This window comes from Triticum aestivum, chromosome 6B (genome assembly GCF_018294505.1).
Source record: "Triticum aestivum cultivar Chinese Spring chromosome 6B, IWGSC CS RefSeq v2.1, whole genome shotgun sequence".
In the NCBI taxonomy this organism is placed as follows: Eukaryota; Viridiplantae; Streptophyta; class Magnoliopsida; order Poales; family Poaceae; genus Triticum; species Triticum aestivum.
Genome location: NC_057810.1, coordinates 154,760,193 through 154,777,751, shown reverse-complemented (window position 1 = coordinate 154,777,751; position 17,559 = coordinate 154,760,193). Strand labels below are relative to the sequence as shown.

The 17,559-nt window shown below is 43.4% G+C and overlaps 1 long non-coding RNA gene across 10 annotated transcripts; it reads right to left on the bottom strand.

Moving 5' to 3' along the window:
* Positions 1-6,263: 6,263 nt before the first annotated feature.
* LOC123136301 (uncharacterized) lies at positions 6,264-14,433 on the bottom strand. 10 transcript variants are annotated; one of them, XR_006466751.1, is made up of 7 exons: positions 13,490-14,433; positions 11,499-11,554; positions 11,178-11,400; positions 11,014-11,097; positions 8,763-10,893; positions 7,355-8,595; positions 6,264-6,874 (listed from the first exon to the last, which is right to left on the bottom strand). It is a non-coding gene; the product is annotated as an uncharacterized lncRNA (long non-coding RNA). The 10 variants fall into 10 exon arrangements; XR_006466745.1 differs by adding an exon at positions 13,099-13,179 and having other exon boundaries at positions 6,265-6,874; positions 7,355-10,893; XR_006466749.1 differs by having other exon boundaries at positions 6,265-6,874; positions 7,355-10,520; positions 10,605-10,893.
* Positions 14,434-17,559: the final 3,126 nt, after the last annotated feature.

The window sequence follows — 17,559 nt, the reverse complement described above, 5'->3', positions numbered from 1 at the left end:
TTTCTTCATGACTTATACATGTTCCTATAACTATGAGATTGTACAACTCCCGTTTACTGGAGGAACACTTTGTGTGCTACCAAACGTCACAACGTAATTGGGTGATTATAAAGGTGCTCTACAGGTGTCTCTGAAGGTACTTGTTGGGTTGGCGTATTTCGAGATTAGGGTTTGTCACTCTGATTGTCGGAGAGGTATCTCTGGGCCCTCTCGGTAATGCACATCACTATAAGCCTTGCAAGCATTGTAAATAATGAGTTAGTTACAGGATGATGTATTATGGAACGGGTAAAGAGACTTGCCGGTAACGAGATTGAACTAGGTATTGAGATACCGACGATCGAATCTCGGGCAAGTAACATACCGATGACAAAGGGAACAACGTATGTTGTTATGCAGTTTGACCGATAAAGATCTTCGTAGAATGTGTGGGAGCCAATATGAGCATCCAGGTTCCTCTATTGGTTATTGACCGGAGACGTGTCTCGGTCATGTCTACATAGTTCTCGAACCCGTAGGGTCCGCACGCTTAAAGTTTGATGACGGTTATATTATGAGTTTATGGTTTTGATGTACCGAAGGTAGTTCGGAGTCCCAGATGAGATCGGGGACATGACGAGGAGACTTGAAATGGTCGAGACGTAAAGATCGATATATTGGACGACTATATTCGGACATCGGAAAGGTTCCGAGTGATTCGGGTATTTATCAGAGTGCCGGGGGTTATCGGAAACCCCGGGGGGGACTATTGGGCCTACATGGGCCATAGGGAAGAGGGAAGGCAGCCCACAAGGGGCAGCTGCGCCCCCTCTCTATAGGGGGTCTAAATTGGACTAGGGAGGGGGGCGCGCCCCCCTTTCCTTCTCCTTTCCCTCTCCTTCCTTCCCCCTTCCTTTTCCTAGTTGGACTAGGAAAGAGGAGGGGTCCTACTCCTACTAGGAGGAGGACTCCTCCCCTCCTTGGTGCGCCCCAAGGCTAGCCGGCCTCCCCCTTGCTCCTTTATATACGAGGGCAGGGGGGCACCTCTAGACACAACAATTGATCCTTGAGATCTCTTAGTCGTGTGCGGTGCCCCCCTCCGTCATAGTTCACCTCGATAATATAGTAGCGGTGCTTAGGCGAAGCCCTGCGTCGGTAGAACATCATCATCGTCACCACGCCGTCATGCTGACGAAACTCTCCCTCGAAGCTCGGCTGGATCGGAGTTCGAGGGACGTCATCGAGCTGAACGTGTGTAAGAACTCGGAGGTGTCGTGCTTTCGATGCTTGATCGATTGAATCATGAAGACGTACGACTACATCAACTGCGTTGTGCTAACGCTTCCGCTTTCGGTCTACGAGGGTACGTGGACACACTCTCCCCTCTCGTTACTATGCATCACCATGATCTTGCGTGTGCGTATGATTTTTTTTGAAATTACTACGTTCCCCAACACTCGGAGGATGGGATGCTCTCAAATGACAAGTGTCAGTTTCTCTCGGAGCAGCCAACCAGCTAGTGGTTGTAGGGGGCGGCTATTTATAGCCTACGGAGCAACTCGACATGATAAGACATAAATGCCCTTCAATGATATGATCATTAGGTGGGGTAGATATTTTGGGACAGCTGGCGCGTAGCACAGCAACGGTCGAAAATTTGACTCTCAAATTCCTCAGGGCTACCATGTTCCTCACTGTGTAGGCAATCCGCACTGGCGAATTTCTAACTCCTCAGTCAAAACAAATTCCTCATAGACCAGAAGAACTTCGTCTCTGTCACTGAAGAATATGACTGAACTGTATGAGATTTCCAATGGCTTCACTCGAAGGGATTGGTAGGTGTAGGATTTTGAGTTGAGTATCACATGGAAATTTTTCCTTAGTATTCCTCGACCCCCTTTAACAGTACGGTGTTTCCTATGACTCAAGAAAGAGAAAATGAAACTATGAAAACAAAAGTCTTCACGCTTCATGTTCCTCGAATGAATTTCAAGTCTTCAGGGTCACACCAATTTCTTCACTTTCAAAGTCTTCAGAAAGTCTTCAGAAATTCAAAGTCTTCAGTCGAAGAACTTCATTTTTAGGGGTCGACTTTCTCTGTAAATATCAAACTCCTCATAGACTTATAGACCTGTGTATACTCACAAACGCATCAGTCCCTTAACCTATAAGTCTTAAATACACCAAAATCACTAAGGGGCACTAGATGCACTTACACAACCCTTGACTCGCAACTAGGCTTGACCTTTTTAATTGCAAGTCCACCATCGACTTGCAATTTTCTCGACTTTTCTTTGCCTCAGTTGCGAGCTCACCCATGATTCGTAGCTGTTCCTCGACCTATTTATTGTTCGAGTTGCAATTCCACTATCAACTCACACTCGAGTCCTCAACCTTTTTTAGTCCTAGCTGCAAGTCAACACTCGACTTGAAACAAGGCCCAAGTTCGCCCCAGTTGCAACTCCACCCTCGACTCACAATTGGGTCTGATCATTTTTATGTCCTAGTTGCAAGCCCACCCTCGAGTCTAGCCCCAAACATTTTTTCTCAGTTGCAAGTTCATCCTTGACTCGCAACTGGGTTTGGCCTTTTTTGTCTTAGATTCAAGTCCACACTCACATGCAAATGGCTCCTAACCCCTTTTTTCTCCTGTTTCAAGTCCACCCGCAACTCGCAACTGGGATCTATGTTTGTTCGTCCCAGTTTTAAGTCCATCCTCGACACGTAACTGGCCAAACTCCATTTTGCCCAGTTACAAGTTTACTCTCGACACAGAATTTGTCCCTTATCACTTTTGCCCCACTTGCAAGTTCACCCTTTACTCATAACTAGGTCCGGAATTTTTTTCCGCCTTAGCTGCAAGTCCACTCTCGCCTCACAACTAAGCTTGATGTTTTTGTCGTGGTGGGAAGTCCATCCTCGACATGCAATTGGGCTCGGGTCTTTTTCCCCCTAAGTTGTAAGTCAATCCTTGATTCACAACTAGGCCCAACCTATTTTTGGCCTCAGTTGCAAATCCGTCCTTGACTAGCAAGCGCAGCTCGATCTTTGTTTTTTCCTAGCTGTAAGTTAATTCACGACTCACAGCTAGGCTTGAGTTTTTTGTCCTAGTTGAAAATCCATCCTCAACTCACAAATTGGGCCCGACCTTTTTTTGCCTCAATTTCCGGAGGTCTTGTCGGTCGATTGCATTCCACCATCAAACCAGCAACAATCAACTATATTTGAATTAACCAAATTTGGAAAACTAAAAATATAAAACAAAAAAAGGACAGATGATACCATTATGTTTACAAAGTTGAAACATTTGACTTTCTATATGTTAACCATTTTATAAATATGTGATGCCATTTTTATGAATATTTAATATATTTTTAACACACAAGGAGCATCTTTTAAATACTCAGCGAACATTCTTAAATACAAATTGAATAATATTTAAATACACGATGAACACTTTTCAAATATGTTGAAAAATCATTTTTTAAATACTTGATGGCCATTAAATTTATAATTTATTTAGTTCTACTAGCACAAAAGTGATGAGGAGCGAACCTCGAGGCAAGGGTCGATCCGTTGTTGGCCCAATCTTTCACGGCACAAAACTTCATCGCAACAAGAACTAGATGCGGGTTTACAAAGATGTTCACAAACCTCGTAAAAACAACACGCCAACCCCTCGATCTGAAGGAATAACGTGGACGAACCGTATAGGTTCAGCTTGTAATCTCCTACGCGTCGCGTCGCAGGAACTCACACGCCAATAGAGACTTTTGACAAGATTTCTCAAAACTTAATAATGGCCGACGGCCAAAAACACACACGTGTCTAATTCATCTCAAAATAACCTTCTTTTTTTACATGACTCACGGCCAGACTTTATAGTAGTAGTCGGCTTTGTCTAACTTGCCCAAAAAGAAGATAATTATTATTTAGTCCTATCTCTAACTCACGGCTGAAAATAAATGTATATAAAAAACAACCTAGTAGTAACTAACTTGATCTCCGTGAGCCGTGGGTGATTAGGTGGCCCCCATCCAGACTCGTACAAGGACATGAATTCTCATAGTGCAGCTCCTCTAATACGTGACGATGCATTCTCTTCTGGCGGCCTTAATAGTGAGAAGTAATAGCAAATTAAGATTTTCTTAATTGCAACAAAGTAATGCTCCTTAATTGGTTTGGTTTCTACTTGATCCCATGGACGTGGCCTTCCAAACAAATAGCAAATATTCCCTTCTATGATGTACTCTTTCCATCTTTTATTATATGTTTGCATGCAATCTGGTGGCCGAGCCCTTTCAAAGAAATAACCAAACTGATCTTTTCTGGCCATAACCGAGCTGATCACAGGAACTGGCATGCACGTGAATCTCTTTTCTGGCCATAACCGAGCTAATCACAGGAACTGGCATGCACGTAACTTGATTCACGTACCCGACTAACAATAAGAAATTTGTTCTTTGTGGAGTCCAATCAGCCAAAAAGATATTGTTGCATACGATCTGGACACCTTCCGATTCTCTTCCTCTTTGACGTTACAACGTATCATGATCTAGCTTGCTCTCTCTTCCCTCTCTCTGCATGACTAAAACATTGAGGAGAACAACGGGACTCAAAGCAGTACCGAACACAAGCGTGGCCGTATTAAAAAGCCGGTGCGTTGCAATGGGAGAAAATATCAGTTCTGCCACGGTTAGCCGGGTTGAAAACAATGTCACGGCACAATGGTCGTTGATGACAATTTTTTTTTGCATTATTTTAGTGTTAGGACATGGAGGTTTGGACATGGAGATTCTGAATAAATTGATCTGATTGGCATTGTTTTTATGGAAAAACTTTTGATGTATGCATAAGAAAATCATGAATATAAAAATGATCATAAGCAATGAAAACTACATCAATGTTGTGCATTTCCTCAACAAATAAAATTGATGCAAATTTAGTAAGGATCATACATGCAAACATAACATAAATTTGGTAAAAATCATATGTGCAAGATGACGTTGTGGATTAATGCCGATGGGTGCAAATGTTCTTCTTTACTGGTATGAGTTAATTTCTTCCTTAAATTATGCAACCAGTAGTTAATGTTATTCCCCAATCGATCGTGCAAGTCCTCCCTTTAATTATGCACCGGCTATCTAGGTAGTATACTAGTGGTTGTGGCGCACCCTTGGTGCGCCACCTGAGAGGAAGTTGGGGTGGTGCCTGGTAGCGTGCACCCCTTCCACTGTCTTTTTTTTATTCTTTGGGTTTGACTTTTTTTATTCTTTTGGTTATGCCTTTGGATACAAGTTTACCATATTTACATGAGATCAAGAAGTACAAACAATGACAGTATAGATACTAATATCAGTCTAACAATATACACACTAACAATATAGTATAGACACTAACAGTAATAGAATAGACACTAAAAATCAATGATAACAGAGATAATAGTAACTCAAAAGGAACTGACATGCAGCAGCCGCTAGATTGTACGCGCGACCGCGTCGTCCCCGCGGGCGACCGGCCGCGCTCCGGCGCCCCCCTCCTCTAGAGCCCCCCTTCCCTCCCTCCCTCCCCGCCGCCGTCGCCGGCACCCGCGGCCGGGCCTGGCCCCTGGGTCGCTGGCAGCGGCGGCCTCCTGCCCTTCCCTTCTCGGTGCTCCCCGGCGCGGGGCGGTGTGCGCCGGGAGGTGCTCTTCGGCGGCGGCGGTCCGACGTGGCGGCGGAGATCCCGGTGCGGCGTGGGTGGACGACTGGACGACGGCGTTGCCGTTGGCGGCGGGGTGGCGCGGCTTGATCCAGCCCGCTCGGCCCAGATCTGGGCCCTTCGGGCCCCATCTGGGTTTGGGCGGGCCGGCGGCGTGGCCTCCAGGAGGCGGGAGAGCGGCATTGACGACTGGGAGTGGGCGACGCAGGTGCCGGCTTGCTGCAACATGGCCAACGGGGCTTTGCGGGTCCGTTGTGGACCTGGCCGGGCCAGGGGTGGCCTGGTGTGCCCTGCTGCCACATTCGGTCGGCGATCACGACGTCGCCGGGGGCTCGGGCCTCCCGCACGTCGGCGGGGGAGGTGGTTCCCTCCCGCTTGGCTTCAGTGTGGTTCCTCCCGTCGCTTGGTGCTTCTTTCCGGCCTCCTTGGCCTCGTGGTGGTGTTCGCAGCGGGGCGGCGTGGATGTGTCCAAGACTGTGGTGGCGCGTGCTTGCGGGTGGCTTGATGGTTGGATGGCCCCGATTCGACTGGGTAGCGGTGCTTGGGGATGCGGGAGAAATCTCTGCCGGTTCTTCCGGCTCCGATGCGGTGACACCTGAGGATGCCATCGTTCCTTCTTGAAGGGTGTCGGCGCTACCCATCCCCCGCTCCCCTCCGTATGCCGGAGGAAACCCTAGGACACTTCCGGGCAGCAGCGGCGTTGGCGTTGCATTCCTTCTTGGAGGTGCTGCTTGGTATGCAACGGGCCGGTGCCATGGCGTGTGGTGGGACATGGATGAAGGGCGCAGCGGTGGCGGATCATCTGTGCTTTCCGAGCTGTCGTTGTTGGCTTTTATTTCTTCTTCTTTTTCCCTTTTGGGCTTGTTGTGCCGTTCGCCCCGACAGTTACCCTATGATCGGTGTCTGGTGCTTTATAATATAAAGCGGGGGAAATCCTTTTTCGGTAAAAGGAACTGACAACAAGGTTTCAAAAATAAAGCATTGTACGACACACATAGTTCAAACAGTGATAAGAAACACAGTGCGCAAGCCGTGGTCCTCGAACATGTAGTTCCTGCGCAACTCTCAGTCGGCCGTCGTCCAGGTGGATCGTCAACGACAACATGGGCAAGGCGCGACCCGCCGCCCTGACACTTCCAGAACGCCGCCGACGTTGATGGCGATGTGGTGGCCACGGATCTGGACAGAGAAGCGCCTAATATAAAACACTCTTCCGTAAGTTTTTGAGTTGGAGATGAAGAAACATGTGTAAACAAAACATATTGTCCTAAGCTTTGGCCCATTGGGCGAATCCTTGATGGTATTGGCTCATAGGCTAAATTGTACTGCAGATTGATCAAAGTAATAGGAGCACATGACGTTCTTAAATTTCAACTGCTTTGCCTCAATTCCCTTATTATGTATCTCCTACCAAGCATGGGACATCCAGTTTATATACTAAACTAATAAGATTGAATAATCCATAAAGTAGATGAATGGAAATGCAAGCAAGAGGGGAAACCCTGGAAATATGATTTGGCAGATGGAATAGGTGCATGATCCATACAATGGACAGCTAGGCGTGAGCCAAAAATAAGTTTTGTCCCTTATGTGGGTACAGCCGCCTGGCATGCATATACTGAAAAGCGATAAAACTGGAGCATATCTGAAACCCATAATTCGTTTTAGATGATACCTTTGCATATAGTAGTGAAGCAAGCTCATAAAATTTGTATGGTTTGTGCAGGAAAAACATGCGACTGGAAAACAATATCATGTGGTTTACCTGCAAAATTATAGCATGAGTTAGCTCCAAAGCATTGAAAATTTCAAAGCAATTTCCAGGTACAATTACTTCATTGTTGATAAAGGTCGGCCTCCATGAAACACCACAGTTTGATGATAATTTCCTAGTCCTTGCTTCCTTTGAGGTTTCCATTCTTAATGGTACTATTAAACAAGTGCGCAAATGTAGCTATCACTATCGGTATAAAAAGATTGGGATGATACAAAAGAACATGAATACAAGAAATTAGCTACACACAGACATTCAGGTATTCAGACACAACATATGCATCTGAAAAATAATTCACCCAAACCTAAAAACTGAAGCATAAAACCTACAATTAATGAGATAAAAATGGAGAAATGAAAACAACATTCTTCAAAAGAAAATCATCTCAATTTCTAAGAAATCATCGTTATTTAGGAAATAAATATATGCAATGTATATATACCTACTTAATAAATATTTGAGCAATTGCAATACACTCAATTTGTTCTGCTTTGAAATGCACTGGTATGCTGAGAAAAAAACTTGGTAGGTGACGGTTAGTAAAAATGGCTGAGACGGGAGATAGATGCACCAGAGTAAGACTTATACAGGTGTGAACAGCAAACAAACATAGCTAATATCATGTAGTCATGCACAACTCGGTCCATTCCAAGATGCCTTATGGTGCTTAGAAATTACATATTCATCAAACAGATACAAAATAATGCAAGGCAGAACATGAGGTGACGATCACAGAACTTAACCTGAATAACTGGATATAACATTTCATACATTACACTACATTATGCAATAACTCACACTACCAGATGGTAGTCTCCAACAAATTAAAACTGGTGGGCAGAACATGAGGTGACGATCACAGAACTTAACCTGAATAACTGGATCTAACATTTCATACATTACACTACATTATGCAATAACTCACACTACCAGATGGTAGTCTCCAACAAATTAAAACTGGTGCGCCATCCCAAGAGGCCTTGTAGACAAAGCATATATATTGTTCAAAGCAAAGCATGGGGTAACATATTACTACTCAGCAGTCATCAAACTCAGGCACATGATTCAGGGAATCAATAAACAGCGGGGTGGCTCATAACTCGATGAAGCTAATGTCCTCGGCGTTGGTGCGGAAGCAATGCCTGCAGCACACCCGTACTTCCGGATCAGGCCATGCGAGTTGCCGCAGACACGGGATACTCGTTCATCAGATCGCACTCATGGAAATTCGAGAGTATATGAGAACAAACAATAATCAGAAACCAAGAGGGGCAGTGAATCCAGAGAAAGGCAATGGAGATGGGCATACCTGAGCGTGGCGGAACCCACAGTAGCTGAAGGTGGCAGCCATAACACCAATGCAATACAGTCATAATAGTAACCACTTCGTTTGCAAGTCGACCCACCATCCTCATCGTCGACAATGTTGACGCGCTCACACTTGTCGACCTATTCACTGTATCTGCAGGAAAAGGAATTCAATCCTTAGTTCCAGGTCCGGATAAGCCTAACGTAGTTGCACCAACTCTATAGAGTAAAGATTTCTTCGTTGGATTCAAGTTACATATCAATAGGCTCAGTCAGCGCTGCACCAAAGAAAACAGATGATCAGTACAACATACTGAATACATGTAGCTCATCGAGGGTAAACCTCTACTTAAGACTATTCCATTTACATGACATAGTTATACACAAACTTCAACACATGTGGCTCAACAAAGTCTAACCTCTACAGCACTATATTTCCTTTAAACGATATTTTTATACAGGTTCAGTTTTGAACTTCTGACGATGTAGGTTTGTTTCAAGCAATCAAGTTAACTCAAGACCTGGACATGATAAAATAGGGACCCACATGACCTGCCTTACAGACATGATGGTGTGATTTAATGGCAACCAAGCAAGCATATAACTGTACATGATTACTACCTCGGCTCTGCTCCATTATGACCTAGTTGATTAGAGTGACTGAACACCCAAGAGTATATGAACACCCAAGAGTATATAAGACGGGCATGGCTGTAGGAAATTTATGGATATGCTATACCCTGTTCCTAGAACTGTAACCATTAGGTTGAGAAGAAACAAAAACAATGAGATGTCTGGTGTGGAATTTCTAGCCGAGAATCACAATCAGTATGACATCTGCATTAGGAAGTAAAATCTGCAATTCTATGTATCATTTGGGCATACGTTAGCTTTCATGGCAAAGGTTGTCCCTCATAAACTCATGTGATGAACTGAACTTTGATTACAGTTTAAGCTCAGCAATGTGTAGCAGTTAGCCAGTTACAGGACCATTAGTGGTAATGTACATTCATAAAATAAATCAAAGATAAGGTCCAATCACATAAATCCGCAGAAATATAAAACCTACAGAAAGATATAAAAATAATAATTATCACACAGCAGTTATGATCTATCTTCTTGAAAACAAAAATACATGGATCATCTTATTTCCTCATATTTAGTACAGAACACGATGGGAGATAATTGAGCAGCACACCAACACAACAAGTGTCAAAATTATATTTATTGGATGCAAGTGAAACTAAAAGACATGGGCATGCATCGAAGTTGTTTGTTTGTTTACTAGACTTTAAAGCAACACAGATTATTTTGGTCAAATAGACAAACAGACAGATTTCTTGGATCTGAGGCTAGAGCAACGACCAAACAGACATCATATAAGCGACTAAATATATAACACTAGCAAGCTGCATAATATTTAACATGATAGAGTTAAATAAGAAAAATCTAAGGGAGCAGATGGTACCTAAATCACGCGGGCTTCCTTTGGTGGAAAATTGCCGGTTATCAGCTATTTGTTTTGACACATTTCCAGGGAACTCTGTTCGTAACAGACATAGTAAGTTGAATCTATGCCCTTTACCTACAGCAAGTAAATATTGAAAATGACTCATAGAAAGGTATCCTCGTTGTTGCTTGTCCTTCTTGCTGTTGCTACTGGTCTTGGCCATAGAGGCATCGGAGTACAAAAATTTGGTAAGTAAAGGTGCAAGTGCTCCCTCAGATTACTTTCGACAGGAAACAGTTCATACAAGAACTGAAACAATCACAATAATGAGAGTTAAACTCAAGATGAATAAGCATCGGACTGTTTGTTATGTACACAAAGTTAACATGCCACCTTCTTATAAAAGCTGTGGTTCATGAACAAGAATAACAACTTTGCCATGTTGGTCATACTGTGGTCGGCCTGCACGACCCATCATTTGCAGAATATCTGTGATAACATAATCAACATATCTTTTTGTTTTCTCACCATAGTATTCAGTACCCCACAAAAGAATGGAGTAAGTGCTCAGATAAATGACCGTCGAAGATGAGGAAAATGTGAAGCATCATGTCACCTTGATTATGAAAAGGTGAGATGGAAGATTGACACCCCAAGCCAGTGTGCTAGTGCATATCAATACCTGCCAAAACAATAAATTATGTTTACATTTTGCTCAACTATGTGACCAAGTTGAGATAAAATAGACTGCAATGACCATACTCAAGTGTAGCAAAGAACATGTTATCAATGAAGAGCACACCTGAATCTTGTTGTTTGAAAAGAGTTCCTCGACCAAGGATCTATCTCTAACATTTAGACCTCCATGATGCAGACTTATTTCAAACTGAGGCATGACTCAAATTGCTATCAGTGACTTGTGAAAGAATTATGTCTAGAGAGTTATCTGCCAGGCCGAGGAACTACCTTGGTTTCTCATCGGATGCTGCAAGCTGCAATATAGAGTAGGTGAGGGCAGATGGAGGCTTCTCCCGTCGTCATGGCTCGGCGGGAAGCTCAGCAGTATATGCTGTAGGTGAGGAGGAACCAATGGGGGCTCTCGAGCTTCGTCTTTGTTTCCAGGGATAGGGTTGCTGTAGCTTGAGTCTGGTGATGATGGGACTTCAAATCCAACAACCTGCACCCCTTCCTGCACCCATATTATGTATGTTAACCACCCATCATCATAAATACAAACATGATAGAGACAGCAGTTTAGAAAAGAAAGAAAGCGGTCAATGTACTTACATGGTCATCCCTGCCTTGTCGGTGCTCCATATTGCTGCAAGACTCTGTTCTGTTGCCTATCCTCATAAACGAGTATATGAAAAACGTTGGCGTGAGTAATTAATTTTAGTAGCTTGTGTGCAGTGCAAGTTGAAAAAAAAACAAGAGCTGTCGTAACTTACAGATAACAACTATAAATCACATATAAGAATCATTCACTGAACGAAGTTTGCATATTTTGTATTTGTATCATGCACTACATGCAAAAGAAACTGTTGATTTTTGCATGAACCAAATGGATATGAGATACCATAGAAAACAAAAGCTAGCAGTAAAGTAATTACACATTTAACCGACGGAATTTTCCCAGCAAGTAGATTTGTTATCAAACTGCTCTGCTCCAACAGAGAGTGAGAGAGCATGACGGTATGCTAAACGATTTCAGTATAACAAATGATTATACTGACAAAGTGGCAAAGATCTCAACTACATAAATGATTTCAAACAGAGTAGCTCGGCCTGAGGTAAATAGTTGCAACTACAACGGAATCAATGCAAGTCAACAGAAAATGAAACAATACAAGAAGGCAACTTGATTATTGTTGCAGCAAAAATAATTAACAATAAACTGTTAAAACTCACTCTTAACGATATTATTCATTCAGATATAAACTAAGAAAACCCCTAACTTCCACAGTGGCATGCCGCCTTATCAAACTCTTTTCCTCCTATCCTTACTGGCTTAGCATGGCATAGAGATATCTACCATAACCTATTTATTTTGTTGGTAAGAAAGCCAAACTTGCTATGAATATTTTTGCTCTGATCTGGTTCTGCAAACAATGAATCGATATCTTCATTGCATAATACTACATCCATCTGTGTTGAATTGTCCATTTCCTAATAAAAAAGATCACCGGTACTCCGCGGTATCCTGAATATAATGTGCTATGTAAATAAAGGTGCATCCCACCACTCCACGCAGCCTGAACAGCTGTGCTCATTTGGCTTCCCAATTTCCCCACACCGTAGCTGCATAGCATAGTACGTAGTTAGGCCTGTCGGATCAGAACAGACGACCAGATTGGTAGCATCGGCAGGTCGTTTTGCTGCAGCTTCATGTCAAAGAAGCAGCAAGGACAAGTATTTTGGGACCTCAACCCAGGGTCTTGGCTACAGTTTAATATTACAGGGGCTCGGAACTTTACTGTCAAATAGTTTCAAACAAATCAAGAAATTCAAAATCTTAAGTCAAGAAAGAACTTGAGGGCTTAACAGAAGAACAGAACAACACTCCCAACGTAGGGGTTGGAGACCTGCTCCTTGGATTGACCCTTGAGGGTCTAAAAAGTTGATGCTACATTTATCATTATTATCATTATTACTACCAGTAGATGGGATCAAATGCCAGCTTCAGAAATTGTGTCGCATACACACTGCTAGAGAGAAAACCGATGCACAACTAGGATTCGAACCCGTGACCACTGACCACTTCGGTGTTAAACAGGGGCGGAGCCAGTTAAGGTCATGGGTACATATGTACATTATTTTTGGAAAAAAAGAACTTAGAGCTCTGAGTTAACCCAATATTTATTTAGTAAAACATTAAGTTTCAAGCTACCTGTACACACAATGGAGGGAGTATAAGATAGTGGCCAGCTATATACTTGCTTAGTGACCGAAAAACAGAGCAGCATTCCACCTGAATTGGATCAAGATGAAAAGAAAACAAGAATCACATATTAGGAAACTAAAACGTGAGTGTGTGTGTGTGTGTGTGCGAAAATGCTAGACCTACGAAAGAGGATACGTAAGGCTACGAAAGGTTCCAAACTAATCTAAACATCCTCCCCCCCCCTCCCCCTGATTTTCAGGGGGGTGGGCCCCTCACTTCCTAAACAACAATATAATTCTTCCATGTTGGCTGGTATCGTAAACTTAAGTAGGTCCTTTACGTAGGTGTAGCATTGCTTGTGTGTGTGTGTGAGAGAGAGAGAGAGAGAGATGAGCACCTAGTTCAGATTGTCGTGGGGTAGCCATCTGTTGACGGCATCCATGTGCGCCTCGTTGGTGCTTGACCTTCTTGCCGCTGCTACAGTGCTACTGGTTTTGGCATCGGAGTGAGGGGAGGAAGAACGGGACGGACCCCAACAGAAGTCATGGATGGGCGTTCGCGGCTTGGCCTAGCCAGCCACCGCCACGTCTCCCCCTCCCTTCCCCTACGATGGCGTGCTCCACGCCGGTTTCCTGTTCGGAGGCTCGCGGACGAGCGTCTCCGGCGGCCCTCCCCTTCCCTGCAGAGCCATGACGCTGCTCCTCCCTGTCCCTGTCGTTGCCCTCTCCTCCACTCCGTGAGGCGTCCGCCGCCTGGGTCTTCGGCCTCCCTGCTCCACCCCCTTCCATCTACACCCCCCGCCGCGCCGGCGTCCAAAACGGCGCCCTGTGCCGGCAACAGTGGCGGCTAGGGTTAGCCACGGGGGCAGGTGGAGGAGGCGAGCGTCAAATCGAGTTGGTGGAGGAGATAGGACGGATCGAGGATAACACAAAGGGGGCTGGGCGGAGCCGGAGACCGCCGGCAATGGCCGGAATCGGCCGGCGGCCGAGAGGTGGAGAGAGAGGGAGAGAGAGCGCTTGAGAGAGAGAGGCAGGCGAGAGCGACGAGAGGATGGGCTGCGTTTGTTTTTTTCCTGGCCAGTACACATCAGACTCTCGCTATTGGCTGTGCTGAACAGTACGTGTGATGATGTGGCACGCGCGAGGATGCCCCATTTGCGCGACGCGTAATGGATTGTACTAGTGGTTGGGACGCCAACCCTGTGGTGCCTCTTTTTTTTAACATCAGTACAGACACAAGCGCTCAAATATACGCGCATACACAGGTAGTGAGCGCCCTTTTCAGTTGGTTGTAGCTTTAATTGATAGCACACATGCATGTATTTTTTAGGATTTTTTTGAATGAATGACGATAGCGCAAGCCAAATACATTAGAGCTAAAAGTATGTTAAACTTAGAGGACTATCAGTGAGCTATCTACCTGGTTACAAGGTGCAACCATTACACACTTGTCCAAAAGTGTATCAAACTCAGCAAATAAACAAGCAACCTTAACCCTGTATCTAGCACCTCTCCGTCATGTCGTTCAATTGCAGTCACAAGACTTGCCGCTGCAGAGCAGCTGCTCATCCGCGCCATCGTCGAGGCTCTCCGGGCCATACTCGTTCTGCTCGCCATCGTAGTAGTCCTCGATGCAGCCCATGTCCATTCGAGGGCATCACAGAAGAAGCAGTGGTCGTCGTTGTAAACGCCGGGGAGAGCAGGCGAAGGTTGTGCGCTCAAAGCACCACGAGTCGCAGCAGCCACCACATTACATGTGGTAATGTTCAACAACTTCCTCGTAAGGAGTACATCAGCACATATCTAGGAGATTATGTATCATCCCCTTAGCTTTGTTCTACAGAGAAATGCAAAAACAAATTATGATACATAAACAGACAAATATATTAAGCTAAGAAAAGTTTACAAGGAACAAATGACACAACATGCCTCAAGTCTAGGTACAGATAGCGAATAAAGCGGTACACAACGAACAGTCAAGTATATCAATAAGGGGTAATAATATTTACCTGTATGACAATGGAATGTGCTGGTGTGTCAACGTATCTCTATATTCTCATCGTGTTAGATCAATGGAATGAACGAACTCAACATGATTGATCTAACAAAAAGGAATTCACTTAAAGTCCACATGATGAAATGGAAGAGATTAAAACGAAGCTGGACCAAAGTAATGAAGCCAAGGGAATATTAAGTTTTAATCGTACAACATACCATTTGATCAGCAAGCATGATACAGTTTTTACTTTTTAGAGACGACTTCCTGTTACAAAACCTGAAAAATCCTCAAGGCCTGGCCACGTTGTAATCATCATCTACACCAAAGCACATGAAATTTTGAATTCCAGCTGCCAAACAAAAGGGAATGTCAGTTGATTCCTTTGTGGATAAAAGAGAATGATGGACTAAGCAAGAGCAAGGAAGCGAAAAGAAAACACGTATATTGCTTCCTCCTTGGAAGTATTCTGTATAGCTTTGACTCATACAACAACTGTGGACGTTTTGTCTTAGATGTGATTGCCTAGCTAAATAGTCAATGTTCTTCCTCGCTCGTCTCAATCAAGAACACGAAGCAAATAAAATGTATAGATGTCAAAATAGAAATTACTTGTAACCTCAGTATGGTTCAATCAAACTATGGCCCCAATAAAAGAGAAGGAGTAGGCCTTACTGTGTATTCAGGCAAATCAAAGAAATAGATAATTTCTTGGCTAATAAAGTGGAACTCAACCAAGAATATAAAATAACCCAGAATTGTAGATGATGAAATACAAATTATGCACGTTTATTTATTTTGCACAGTAAAAATTATAGGCGAGCAGTTCGCTAATGCCAGAATAACATTGGGGAGAAGAAGCAGCTACATATCAAAACTGCTGGACGACTTTAGGCATAGAAGAAATGCAAAAAATTAGTGAGCATTGGCAGCAAACCAGGCAATGGAAGGGACAACCATATGTCACCTCCAGCAGTTTACTGTCAAGTTGCCAGAAGGATGCAACAGAAGCGGCAAGCAAGAGAACTTTGGAGGCACATGCAAAGTATTTGCTGCAGTAAACTATGTTAATCAAGAACATAATACTTCTTATCCAAACATTTAATGTACATGATTGTGCACGATATTTAAGAGTTAATACACCGTAGGGCAATTTCTAGTTCAGATCTCCGTAACTGTAGTTGATGTGTATAGTATACTAACAATTGTTTAGGCAAATGCCGGGAGGTCCATGAGAAGCCAGGTTCTACTTGATAAATATTCAAACAACAAACAACTCAATGTAGATAAAACTGAAAATCAAATTTAGTGAAACCTACAATAAAACAAATAGATATAAATAATTGAAGAGAAGCCAGTTGCCCATCCTGCTGGACGGAGCTAAAATATATCAAACAAAGGAGCTTACCTATGCCTTGGGACTGCTTGTTACTGCCATCGATGAACTATCTAGCAGGACCATCGCCAAGGCCACAGCGAGTCATTCGAAACGGAGATCCGGAAGCTAAATAGTGTTTGTTCCTCCTAGCTCGTCCCAATTAAGAACACAAATCAAATAATCATAACAAGAAATATTTATGGTGTGTATAAAATGCTAGGCAAGAACAACCAAAGCTATATATACACAAAATTGGGAATCAAGCAAAAGAGGTTGTGGTTGTTTTCTTGAGACAGAATCAAGAAACGGTAGTACCTGCAACACAACCGGGAGAGACGAACGGAGAGAAATTTCACATCCATCCAACAATAATTAGCAGCATACCTAGATAATAATTAGTAGCATACCCAATATACGCCTTCAAGTTTGACATTTATCAAGAAGCCTTGTGTAACATGCTTGTACTATCAGGAAACAAGAAACGACCAAAACCTCAGGTTCCTAAGTTCCAAGAAAAAAATAACAAAAGTGTAGACAAGCCAAATTAAATTTGGTGTCGTGTTCTATGTATATATGCAGATAAAAGGCTCTAATAATAAACCCAAGAACCAATATATTCAATTGGTACATTCTCCCACATTTGTCTGCTAAAAACAAGAACAGCTGGAACAAAGAGAATCAATCTCTCGATACTTAGGTAGCAGCTTCAAAGCAATATGAGATGATTCAACTGGCACATGGACACAATACACATAGAATAGCATTATCCATATATTTTGGGCATCAAGTATTCTCAGACCGTCACCTAACTAATGTTCTGGAGTAACGCATGAGAACACAAGCATGTTTCTTGATTACATATGTACGTGGGCAATACCATATGATTTATTGTACATGTTTTTGTGTGGAGCGACGATAAATAATGCAACCCATGACAATAGCTTTCATCATTTACGTATTGTTGACATAAGAATGCAGATTATCTCCATTGTCACGCCGTAGCAATGCATGAGCCTTCTACTAGTCTGTTGGAGATGTTCTTGAAGGAAATATGCCCTAGAGGCAATAATAAAGTTGTTATTTATATTTCCTTA